The sequence below is a fragment of the Papaver somniferum genome, chromosome 5, assembly GCF_003573695.1.
Source record: "Papaver somniferum cultivar HN1 chromosome 5, ASM357369v1, whole genome shotgun sequence".
Taxonomy (NCBI): Eukaryota; Viridiplantae; Streptophyta; class Magnoliopsida; order Ranunculales; family Papaveraceae; genus Papaver; species Papaver somniferum.
The window spans coordinates 162204915-162216366 of NC_039362.1; positions in this window are offsets into that span (position 1 = coordinate 162204915).

Genomic DNA, 11452 nt, shown 5'->3' on the forward strand with positions numbered 1-11452 from the left:
TGGCAACAAGTTTTCTGGAACAACCGACTGACGAGAGAGCGGTACCCCTTGGTCAAATCCCATATGTCGAGACGCCATTTCAATGTTGTAAGAGACTGCCTGACAAGATCCTCGAAAGAAAGACGGTACATAACCAGGCGTGCAACTTCGCATGAACACAACCTCCCCAATACTCGTATTCTTTTCAGAAAGCAAAGATGTATTCGGAACAGGGGAAAAAGTGTCTATTTGAACTATGGAGCCATGTACCGGAGCCCATGGACAAAAGTTGATTGTGTAGGAGTTGTCAAGGAAGTCAACCAGGTTCGAGCCAGATCTTGGGCGCCTGTTCACCCAACGAAGTATCCTAGAACCACCCCGAGACTCGGGAAATAAAGCCAGCGGTTTGGGAGTGCACTTCTCGAAATGCTACCACAACCACGCTTGAAGAAAAGCAACATGGACGTACAAGTCCACTTTCATGTAGCCGTTAGAAGCACGCATGTCCGCAACCAGATGATCCAAATGTGTGTACAGAGAACCGATAAACAAGCCGCCAATGGGGAGAACAACACCTTTCGCTAATCTTATGGAAAACTTAATGAGACCCTCTCTTATTTCATTCTTACCAGAGCCGTCGTCAAAAATGTCCCTGGATAACCAAAGAACCAAGAATGCCGCGACATGAAGCGTACCATTCTTTTGATCTGGCTCCGACTCATCTGGGAACCATTGAGACACTCACCAGCTGTAGAAACACCTTGTCTCATTTTCCTTCTGGACAAAGCCTTTTGACTTCGCAACGAGAGCAGCGTGCATTTGTTCTTCATCTTCAGACAAGGTGATATCAAGATTCCCTGTTATGGGAAGGTTCAACAAGACAACCACACTTTCCAAAGAGACAGTCATTTCACCCCACCTGCATATGGCCGTGTGAGTGTCTGGACACCATCGGGAGATGAAAGCAACTAAGATCGGGATATCTTTCCTGATTCGAAGCACCGCAGAAGCTGTGACAGCGCCAATGATTTGCACTTTGATCAAATTTGCTTTTACGCAATCCTGACTTATCATGAATTGCATCCACTTGTCGAAAGAACGCAACGGACTCTGACAGATTCTGAAGTCAATGGAAGAAGCAAGATACTCTTGCCTCTGAAGGCAAAATCGTATTACACAACCTGGTCAAACCGACTGGGTGTCTCCTTCACCCTCTGAACCGGTCAGAAGGACGGGCACAAACTTAGGATGATTTCTCCTAGCTGTGGCGGACGTTGTGAAAAATTCATCATCCATGTTTGGCGTAGAGATGCCAATATTTTTCAAAGCCACGGCAGGGATTTTCTCAGGTGACATCCTAACAAAACCTTCTTAAGATGCTTACGCTTTCAACTACAACAAAGAAAGGGGTACGAAGAGAAGTTACTACAAAGTGCATGAAAACTATTTTATCAACAACGTAGAATCCATTTTGGACGCGAACCAATTTTTTTTAAGTTGCAAGCCATAACACTCATAACCGAAGAAATGGGGACTGGCAAACCCTACGTTGTCGCGGAAAGCACGCCCCTTGCCAAAGTCGTACCTTGCAGCGGAAAGTACACACCCGGCTAAGAAAGCGCACCCCACCGCGGAAACTATGCACACAGTCACCCCAAGGAAAAGGAGGAAACCCTAAAAACTAGGTTTTCGTGGGAAAGGAATTGGTGGCAGTCACCTGCCCGTGCATGCCTATTTTGCATAATAATTGAGGTGGCTAACATTACTGCGGTGTTCACGCTGAAATATTTCTACAAGTTCATGGAAGATACACCTGTGGCTAGGGTTTGCACCAATACAAAAAAAAAAAAAGAGATTGAAAGAGAAACGCTGGAATACATACCTGGAATATGCTTGCCCGCTTTATTGCTACCACTCTACCGCTAGCGCAAGGACGTGAGAACAGAGATACGAGATAAAAAGGAGAGCAAACCTTTTTATAGGCGTGAGACTTTTGGAATTTGAATAAGGAAAGGATTTCATGTTTGAGCTATGTATGGAAAAAGGAAATTGGGCCCGCAAGAACAAGCTTCACGGTGCCAACAATCCGCACCATGCCAAGCCAGCGCCGTGCCAAGCCAACGCCGCGCCATGACAACTCCCACATTGTGCCGTGCCAGCACCCACGCCACACCAAACCAACACCCAAGCCCATGCCAACGCTCAAGCCATGCCAACGCTCACGCCATGCCAAGCCCATGACAACGCTCACGCCATGCCAAGCCCAAGCTAGCTCCCACGCCAAGTTTACGTTAACAACCCCGTTCCAAGCCAATGCTGCGCTGGAGGCTCCATTTCGAGCCAATACAATGCCTGCGGATCCATTCCAAGCCGTACAATACCTGCGGCTCCTATTCCAAGCCGAACAACGCAAGCGGCTCCGTTTTAAGCCACACAATGCCAACGGCTTGCCAAGCCAGCAACGCCATCCACTCCACGGCCTAGCTAGCAGCACCACGAGCAAAATCTATGCAAAGCCACCAACACGGGAATCACGAATTCTCCTTACCTCTCGACAAGGTTAGACGGATCTTCCTGACCATATTTTCATGACTTTCCATTTCGTTTTGTCCTTTTCCCTCACCATCTCATGCTTACCTCGCAACAATGCCCCTGTTCCGAGCTAAGCAGGGGACTTAATGTTGATGGTGGTTTTTAGTTTAGGGTTAAAATCGTAAAACCTTAGTCAAACAGTGACGTCACACTTGAGTAATAATGTCTCCACTAGCACATTTATTAAACCATTCAACATGTCTGCGTAAAATTACCGGGGTACCTTTTTTTATGTAAATGCCATGCTCCACGGCAGAGCCCTCGGTACTGACTGGCATCATCTCTACACATGTCAGCCGCGTATGCTAGCCAAACGTGCCGATCACGCGTGCCACATATTTTAAACAAGGGTTTCGACACGCTAAACCCTAACAGCCACATCTCCGTGCCAAAGGCATTCCAACCATGCCAGCCGCACCACCGTGCCAATGGCATGCCATGCCAGCCACAACTCCGCGCCAAAGGCATGCAAACCATGCCAGTCGCACCACCGTGCCAGTGGCATGCCATGCCATCCACATCTCCGCACCACCATGCCAATGGCATGCCATGCCAGCCACATCTCCGCGCCAAAGGCATGCCAACCATGCCAGCCGCACCACCGTGCCAATGGCATGCCATGCCAGCCACATCTCCGCGCTAAAGGTATGCCAACCACAGCCGCACCATCGTGCCAATGGCATGCCATTCCAGCCACATCTCCGCCAAAGGCATGCTAACCATGCCAGCCGCACCACCGTGCCAATGGCATGCCATGCCAGACACATCTCCGCGCCAAATGCATGCCAACTATGCCATCCGCACTACTGTGCCAATGGCATGCCATGCCAGCCACATCTCCGCGCCAAAGGCATACCAACCCTGTCAGCCGCACCATAGTGCCAATGGCATGCCATGCCAGCCATAACTCCGCACCAAAGCCATGCCATCCATGCCTCCATTCCGTTGTCTGCCAAACGAAGGGTTGCAACAATTAACGACCACCCTTCCTTCTGAGATGCAAATCTCAGCTGTCCAAGTTCACCACCAAACACATGGAAACTTTTGGCCCAATTCCAGGCCCTAATTTTGGCCGCGCCTAAAACTATGCCAATATCCTAGCTTGGCCGCGCCTAAACCATGCCAAAGCCATGACGGCTATGCCTCCATGTCGTTGGCTTCCAAATGAAGGGTTTTAACAATCAATGGCCACCCTTCCCTATGAGATGCAGATCTCAGCCGTACAAGTTCGCCACCAAACGCATGGCAACTCCTGGCCCAATGACAAATTCCACGGTTTACGCCAAACCCTAACTTGGCCGCGCCTAAAACATGTCAAATCCATGCCTCCATACGTTGGCTACCAAACGAAGGGTTGCAACAATCAACGACCACCCTTCCTTCTGAGATGCAAATCTCAACCATCAAAGTTCACCACCAAACTCATGGAAAATTTTGTCCCAACGTCAATCCCTAATTTTGGTCGCGCCTAAACTATGCCAAAACCCTAATTTTGGCCGCGCCTAAAACTATGCCAAAATTCTAGCTTGCCCGCGCCTAAACCACGCCAAAGCCATGCCGGCCATGCCTCCATGCCGCTGGCTGCCAAACGAAGGGTTGCAACAATCAAAGGCCACCCTTCCTTTTGAGATGCAAATCTCAGCCGTCCAAGTTCGCCACCAAACGCGTGGCAACTTTTGTCCCAATTCCAAGCCCTAATTTTGGCCGTGCCTAAACTATGCCGAAACCCTAATTTTGGCCGCGCCTAAAACTATGCCAAAATCCTAGCTTGGCCGCGCCGGCCATGCCGCTGGATGCCAAAAGGAGAGTTTCAAAAATCAACGACTACCCTTCCCTCTGAGATGAAAATCTCATCCGTACAAACTTGCCAACAAACGACTTGTAGAAATCTATTGGCTACGGTGCCAACTCTTGGCCCCGGTGCCAAAACCCTAATTTGGCCACGCCAAAGCCATGCCTCCATGCCGCTGGCTGCCAAACGGAAGGTTGCAACAATCAACGGGTATCTTTCCTTCTGAGATGCAAATATCAGCCGTACAAGCTCGCCACTAAACCAAACGACTTTTGGCATACTTTGGCTACGCTGCCAACTCTTTGGCCACATCGCACACTTAGATATACCAATTCTATGGTCACGACACCAAACCCTAATTAGCCACGCCAAGAGCATGCGCAAGACATGCCAGCACCATGGCCAGGCCACTGGCTACCAAAGGTAACCACAATCAACGACTAACCTTCCTCTCAAGATGAAAAATCTCGACCGTCGAAGGTCACCACCGAGCCGGCAAGCCTCCCAAGATCAACTTTCCAAACAATAGCAACATGCTACACAAAACACTCGAGACATCAAAACATGTCACAAACTGGGGGATGCTCATCAGGGTATTGGTCTGGCGGTTTACAGCGTGCGGCGTACACTACGCCCGTTACAAAAGTGTCATAAGAGTGAGGCGGTTAGTAAATACAAGAAGTAATGGTGAAACGTTTCCTTCATTATGGAAACATCAATTCCAGGCGTTACTCGTTACCACTTTCTTCCATTTACTCAACCGTTTCCACTTCTTACGAGACCAGGGTACGTTTCGTTGCGACTTGTATAAATAAGTCTCACCTATTTCCACCAAAGAAGAGGTTTTGGCCAGGAGAATACAACACTCAAAAATCACTTGTTAGCTTTCCCATTTGTTTGCTTTCCACTTTCTGATACAAGTCGTCAAACAACTACTCTTCCCGAATCAACTATTCTGGTCTCAACAATCTCTTCGCTTCCCTCCCTAGACCAACCCTTATCCTTCACTTTGTGGCCGATGCAAGTATGGAATGGCCATTTCTTGGTTTAGGCCGGATTTGTACATATTGATCTCTCGAATCAAAGTACTCCCTTGCAGTATATTGTTTAGGATTTAGACTCGTTTCTCACCCACACACTCGAAATTACCAAAATCAGCAGAAACTGTTTTCATTCTCAAACAGAAGTATAACGCTAATATTTGGAACTTCGTAAATACAAAATCAACATAATCTATGTATTTAGTTACTTGATAATGTGTAAGATATAGGTATGATTTCATCCTATAAAACTATGTATCGTTACATTAGTTTATGGAAGTAGATGTATGAACTTGTTTCATAACCGAAATGGAAATCATGATTGGTCCGGTTCTTTATTGAATATATTTTGGATGACCATTACAAGATGATTACGTACAACCCATCTTAACTTATGTTGAGAATTGTGGTATAACCGGTCATAACCTATAATGTGTATCCTGTTGTAATCTGTCACAAGTTACTTTGTGAAGCAAGGTGTAACCAGTCACAAGCTACATTGGGAAGTTATTTGTAATCGGTCGCAAGCTAATTTTTGGAAGCAAGGAGTAACCCATCACAAGTTAATTTTGGGAGTAAGGTGTAACCGATCACAATTTACATTGGGAAGCATGGTGTAACCGGTCACAACCTAATTTGGGAAGCATGGTATAACCGGTCACAACTTAATTTGTGAGTCATGGTATAACTGATCCCAATAAGCAAAACCGAGTTTGAATATTCACATATCTCTTTATGTTTTGTGTGATCTTGGAATTAAGGTTTACTGAGAGAAACTTCTAGATATCGACATCATTTGAACATGTACATAACTCTTATCATTAATTACCAAAGATACTCCTTAATATTCAAGGTGATCCCAAACCAAAATATTGAAAACCATTTAATTATGATTTTCAAGTATATATGGTAAAGCATATCCTCTGGAAAAAAGTTATTAGTTAATGTGCAAGCTAATAACAGAAGTTTTTCTAAGAGAGATTTCAGAAATATACTTTGACATTTAATAGGAAATAGGAAAACCGAAATTAGGTACTTTAATGAAATATCTTGAGAATATTTTTGGTTTTGGAATTTCTTTGTTGTTCAAATAACCTTAGTTTATAAATACTTGAGTTTTCATTTCTCGCAAATTATCCTAAGATCCAGGAAAACTTCATTCTTGTTGTTTCTGGTGGAGCCTTCTTTTGGGAGAGGAAACTACCCTAATTAGGCGAAATTTCTTACGACCGTTCGTTTAAAGACTTTTGTGGGATCAAGAAGCTCTACGAGTACCGTTGGTGGGAAATTAGACAATTGCATTGTTATTTTAATTTTTGATTATTGATGTTATTGACTAACGGTTGTTGAAACTTTGATTGCACCTAATTTGATTATTCATGAGAGCCTTTAGAACTATTTGCGGATCTAAAGACATCTTGTGACAATTGTTAACAGACTCAATTTTGTGTATAATTCATCACAAGAGGATTCAAGTTGTATTGTGCAGGTTATTGAAGGCAATTGAATATTTAAAGACGAAAAAGATTTTCTTATTAGTTTTTGTCTCTTGTGAATTTGTGCACAAACCTTGATCGGCTGAGACCCGACTTAGATTAGATTTTTCTAGTCAGAATATTGCTTTGACCGGAAACTATCATTTGGTGGTACTCTTCAGTATCCGAATTTGATAATTTTACATTTGAATTTAAGTTACTGATTCGGAATGATCTAACCCGACAAAGGAGTTTATTAGTTTAAACGGAAGAGTCTTTGTCAACAACTCAAACATATCTTTTACCAAAGATTGGTTAGAGTGGTTACCAAACAGATTTATTTCTTTGTTGTTTGGAATACGATCCAAAGGAGTAGTTATTCACGTGTGTAGAATTCGAAGGCGCAGATATACTGAGGAAACTAAGTAGCTAGGGGTAGTCTACTTGGTCTCAACTATACGAAGTTTGTATTAGATTTTGTGTAACTGCTTAATTCTTAGAGTATTTAAAACTGTACAAGGTCCCAGGGTTTTTCAGCATTTGTGGTTTCCTCGTTAAAAGAATCTTGTGTTATGTTATCTACTTTACTTATGCATTATAATTGTTTTATATTATAATAAAGTAAATACACCTGTACGTTAATCCTAATCACTTGATATTGATCATATAGTGTTTCAGTATAATACCATACCTATTATCAAGTGAATATTTTGTTGTTGTGTTATCTCGATTTCATATCCATAGACGATCACACAAAGTGAATACCATAGTTTTCGTATTGTCTCGACTTTGTCCATAGACGATCACACTTGGTATAAGACTTATAGGCTGATATTTAAAATATTGTGGTGTCTTTGAGTACCCTCGTCTTTTCAATTGGTACCGGAGCAGTCAAACACGAAAAGACATAACAATATGTATTTGGTTCGATCCAACCTATAAGATTCGACTCTATGGGAGATTTAGTTAACGTACCACCAAGATTTGATGGCACAAATTGAAAAAGCAGGGGTATAACAACCACACCCAATAATTCGTTTGGCAATCTTTATGGACTAAACTCCAACATAATTTCGAGAGCACCAGCTTAAAATCGAGCTCAACCTGGAATAATATCTAAGAGTATTATATCTCTTTATCAATACAATCTGCAATCGAACGGATAGGAATCTGTGAGCCTGATTGATATGAGAATTGACTTGGCGGTTCCAAAGATCAATGTCCAAGTGCCAATCAATTTATATCCAAAAAACAAGGTCGGATTTATCAATTTATTGAACTACACACAACCTGTGATATTTCAATTATATAAAAAAATAATGCGGAAAAGAAATAACACAGACACCATAAATTTTGTTAACGAGGAAACCGCAAATGCAGAAAAACCCCGAGACCTAGTCTAGATTGAACATCACATTGTACTAAGCCGTTACAGACTCTAGCCTACTACAAATTAACTTCATACTGGAATGTAGTTGATACCTAACCAAGTCTCCCACCGATTAAGGTACAGTCGCGTTCCCTCACGCCTCTTGAACCACACTGGATTCTGCGCACTTGATTCCCTTAGCTGATCTCACCCACAACTAAGAGTTTCTACGACCCAAAGTCGAATACTTATAAACAAATATATCTCCCACAGATAAGTCTATTATTTTATAGTTTTTGTTCCGTCTTTTGATACAAGTTCAAGGTGAACATGAACCAACTGATAATCCGGTCTTATAATCCCGAAGAGCAGCCTAGAAAATAAGTCACCCCAGAATAACTTAACCATATGGTGGTAGAAGAAGTTATTGCGGAATCACAAGAGTCTGAGACGAAGAACTGTTGTGATTAATTTTTATATCTTACCTATCGGAGATAAATATCGAGTAAATCTTAGAGAAGATAGTACTCAATATAATAGAACAAGTAAGATCAGAATACGCAACTACAGAGAAAATAGTTGGATCTGGCTTCACGAATCCCAAATGAAGTCTTCAAGTCGTTAACCTATAAGGGTTTCGGAAAAAAATCTAGGTTAAAGGAGAATCGACTCTAGTTTGCAACTAGGACACAAGAAAGTGTTGGGATTAGGTTTTCCAGTTGCTAGAGTTCTCCCTTATGTAGTCTTTCAAATCAGGGTTGCTTATAATCAAAGCTAATATAGCTTAGTAACAAAGCATTAAATATTCACTGTTAGATGAACTCCTGATTTAAGATACAAGTTAAGTTTGCTGAGAAATTAAGCAACCATTCTCCACCGTTATATGGTCTTAGCTTGTTACACACAAATGAAATATACTTTCAATTAGACATGAGTAACCGTACCTACACATGTATATTGGGTTGGCTCAATAATAGTTAGCCACATGAACACTTTATTATTAACCATATTCATCTAACACTTCTAGATCAAATATGATGATCAATCAATCATGAAAGATAATCAAATGAATCTAATTGTGTTTCAAATAGAGTTGTTCAATCGTTTACTATCTCATAGAAATATCGATGAACAAATTGAATCGAAATCGTTTGATTCGTAATCGTGCAAAGTACTTATACAAGAATCAATTCATGAACATTAAGCCACAGTTTGCAAACTTTGAATTCATTAATTCATAAATGTTTTAGTTCATGAGTATGAGAATCATACAATACCGATTTTAGAAATTAACCACTGTATTCGCAAACTAGGTATGCGAACAAAATCTCCGGACCTTGGCCTAAAAAAGTCGTTCGCAAACTAGGTACGCGAACAACTATTCCGGACCCAACTCAGATAAACCCGTTCGCATACTAGGTACACAAACAAGAGTTCCAGACCTTCTCAAGTAAATCCGTTGATAGACGCATTTATGTGTCTATTTTGATCCCAATTGTATATATTGTTATTGCTCGATTTTGTGCTTATTTGGTTATTTTATGTCTTTGTAGGTGTTTTTGGAGAAATACACTTGTGCAGAGAAATTTGGCTTGAAAAGTTGATAAAAGCACCCAGAGGAACCTGCTGTACGGACCCTCGAGTTTGGATAAGGGGCACCCAGTTACTAAGGGGCACCCTATGGCTATCTACACCCCAATTTCTTAAGGGAGACCAGTCACGGATGAGGGGAGGTCATCTTCAACGATTCAAATCTCAAATTTGGGGGGAAAGTTTGTCCAGCAAAGTTCAGACTTAGGGTTGGATTTTTCGGCAAGATTTAAAGAGACTCAATTGTTAATATTGGTTGGGACAAACTTCTTAATGGTTAAACAGGGTGGATAGGTCCATCAGATTTGATTAAGTAGGGTCGGATCACCGAGTTTGATTGAAACAGTGGAGGATGGGTTTCTCGGGTTTTCAGGGAAGGATTCGAGAGAGGTATAGCCGGAGTTTTTCATGGGAATAAATTCAGACCAACACTTTGCGACAAGAAAGGAGTGGTAACGATTTCGGATTGGAAGAAAAAGGAGGTTTCGATAAAACAAGGAGTTTATATATTTTCTCGGGTTTTCTGGATTTAGAAAGGGGAAGTTACGTAGAATAATATCTTCCCTGTTTGATTCTACTCTATCTTTGGAATGATTCTGGAAAAATAAGGACGCATAAAGAGAGAAAAAGAGGGAAATATTTACATGACTTGCAGCGAGGGGAAAGGAGAGATAAACTCGGATTTAATCTAGCTATATGGACCCTGTGGTATATATATAGAGTGTTGATAACCACATACGAGGGGTAGAGAGTTTGGGGTTGATACGGAGGCTTAGGGAGAGACAACAAAGGTCTCTGCTCGGAGAAAGAAAGTTGCAGAGTCGTTTCTGCACTTTCCGGGAAGAGAAGGAAGAAGAAGAAGAACTGACGTCCCAAGTCAGTCGCAGATAGGTGTAGTTTAGTTACTACAGCAGAGAAGTATCGTTTAGGAGGCAGTCTTATATTCTCTGTAGTCCTTTATAACAGTCAGTCTGGAACGCTTATACACGTTGCAATTGATCTGTTTTATCTTTTTCTTGTATTTTCACTCTCTTCAAACACTTTGGAGCCATCAATAAATATTTTGAGCATGTTTTTGATATGAGGAGTTAAACCCAACACTGGGACGACGGAGGAAGCCCTTTTTCATCATTGTGGTAATTCTATTAATTCTTTATATGACTTTTTGCACTAAAATTGAATTGATTTATGATTTCTCTTGAATGGTCGTGATTTCAATTGATGGGTCATGCTTAGCTTAAGTGTTTTGATGTCCCATGCTTTAGATTTACAGCCATTACTTTTGGAATCTACTTTGGCAAAGAATAAGAGTCAATAATCTTTATCATATGAGCTATAATTGTGTAGAATTGATTTTTGAACCACATGAGTATGAAAATTGGTGAAATCCTGAGTCTCGGTACCTCTTGTTATTGTGACAACTTTTTTTTTGTGTATATATTTTCTTTATTATTAAGTCTGAAATCGAGTCTACACAAGTCCGAGTTGAACGAACTTTATTTACCACTATAAAATTACATCAATTTTTGGCGCCTCCGACGCGGAATTGTATTTAGATTTGTTTTAGGTTTCTTTTTATTTTTATTATTTTTTGTTCTCTTTTACGCCTTTGGTA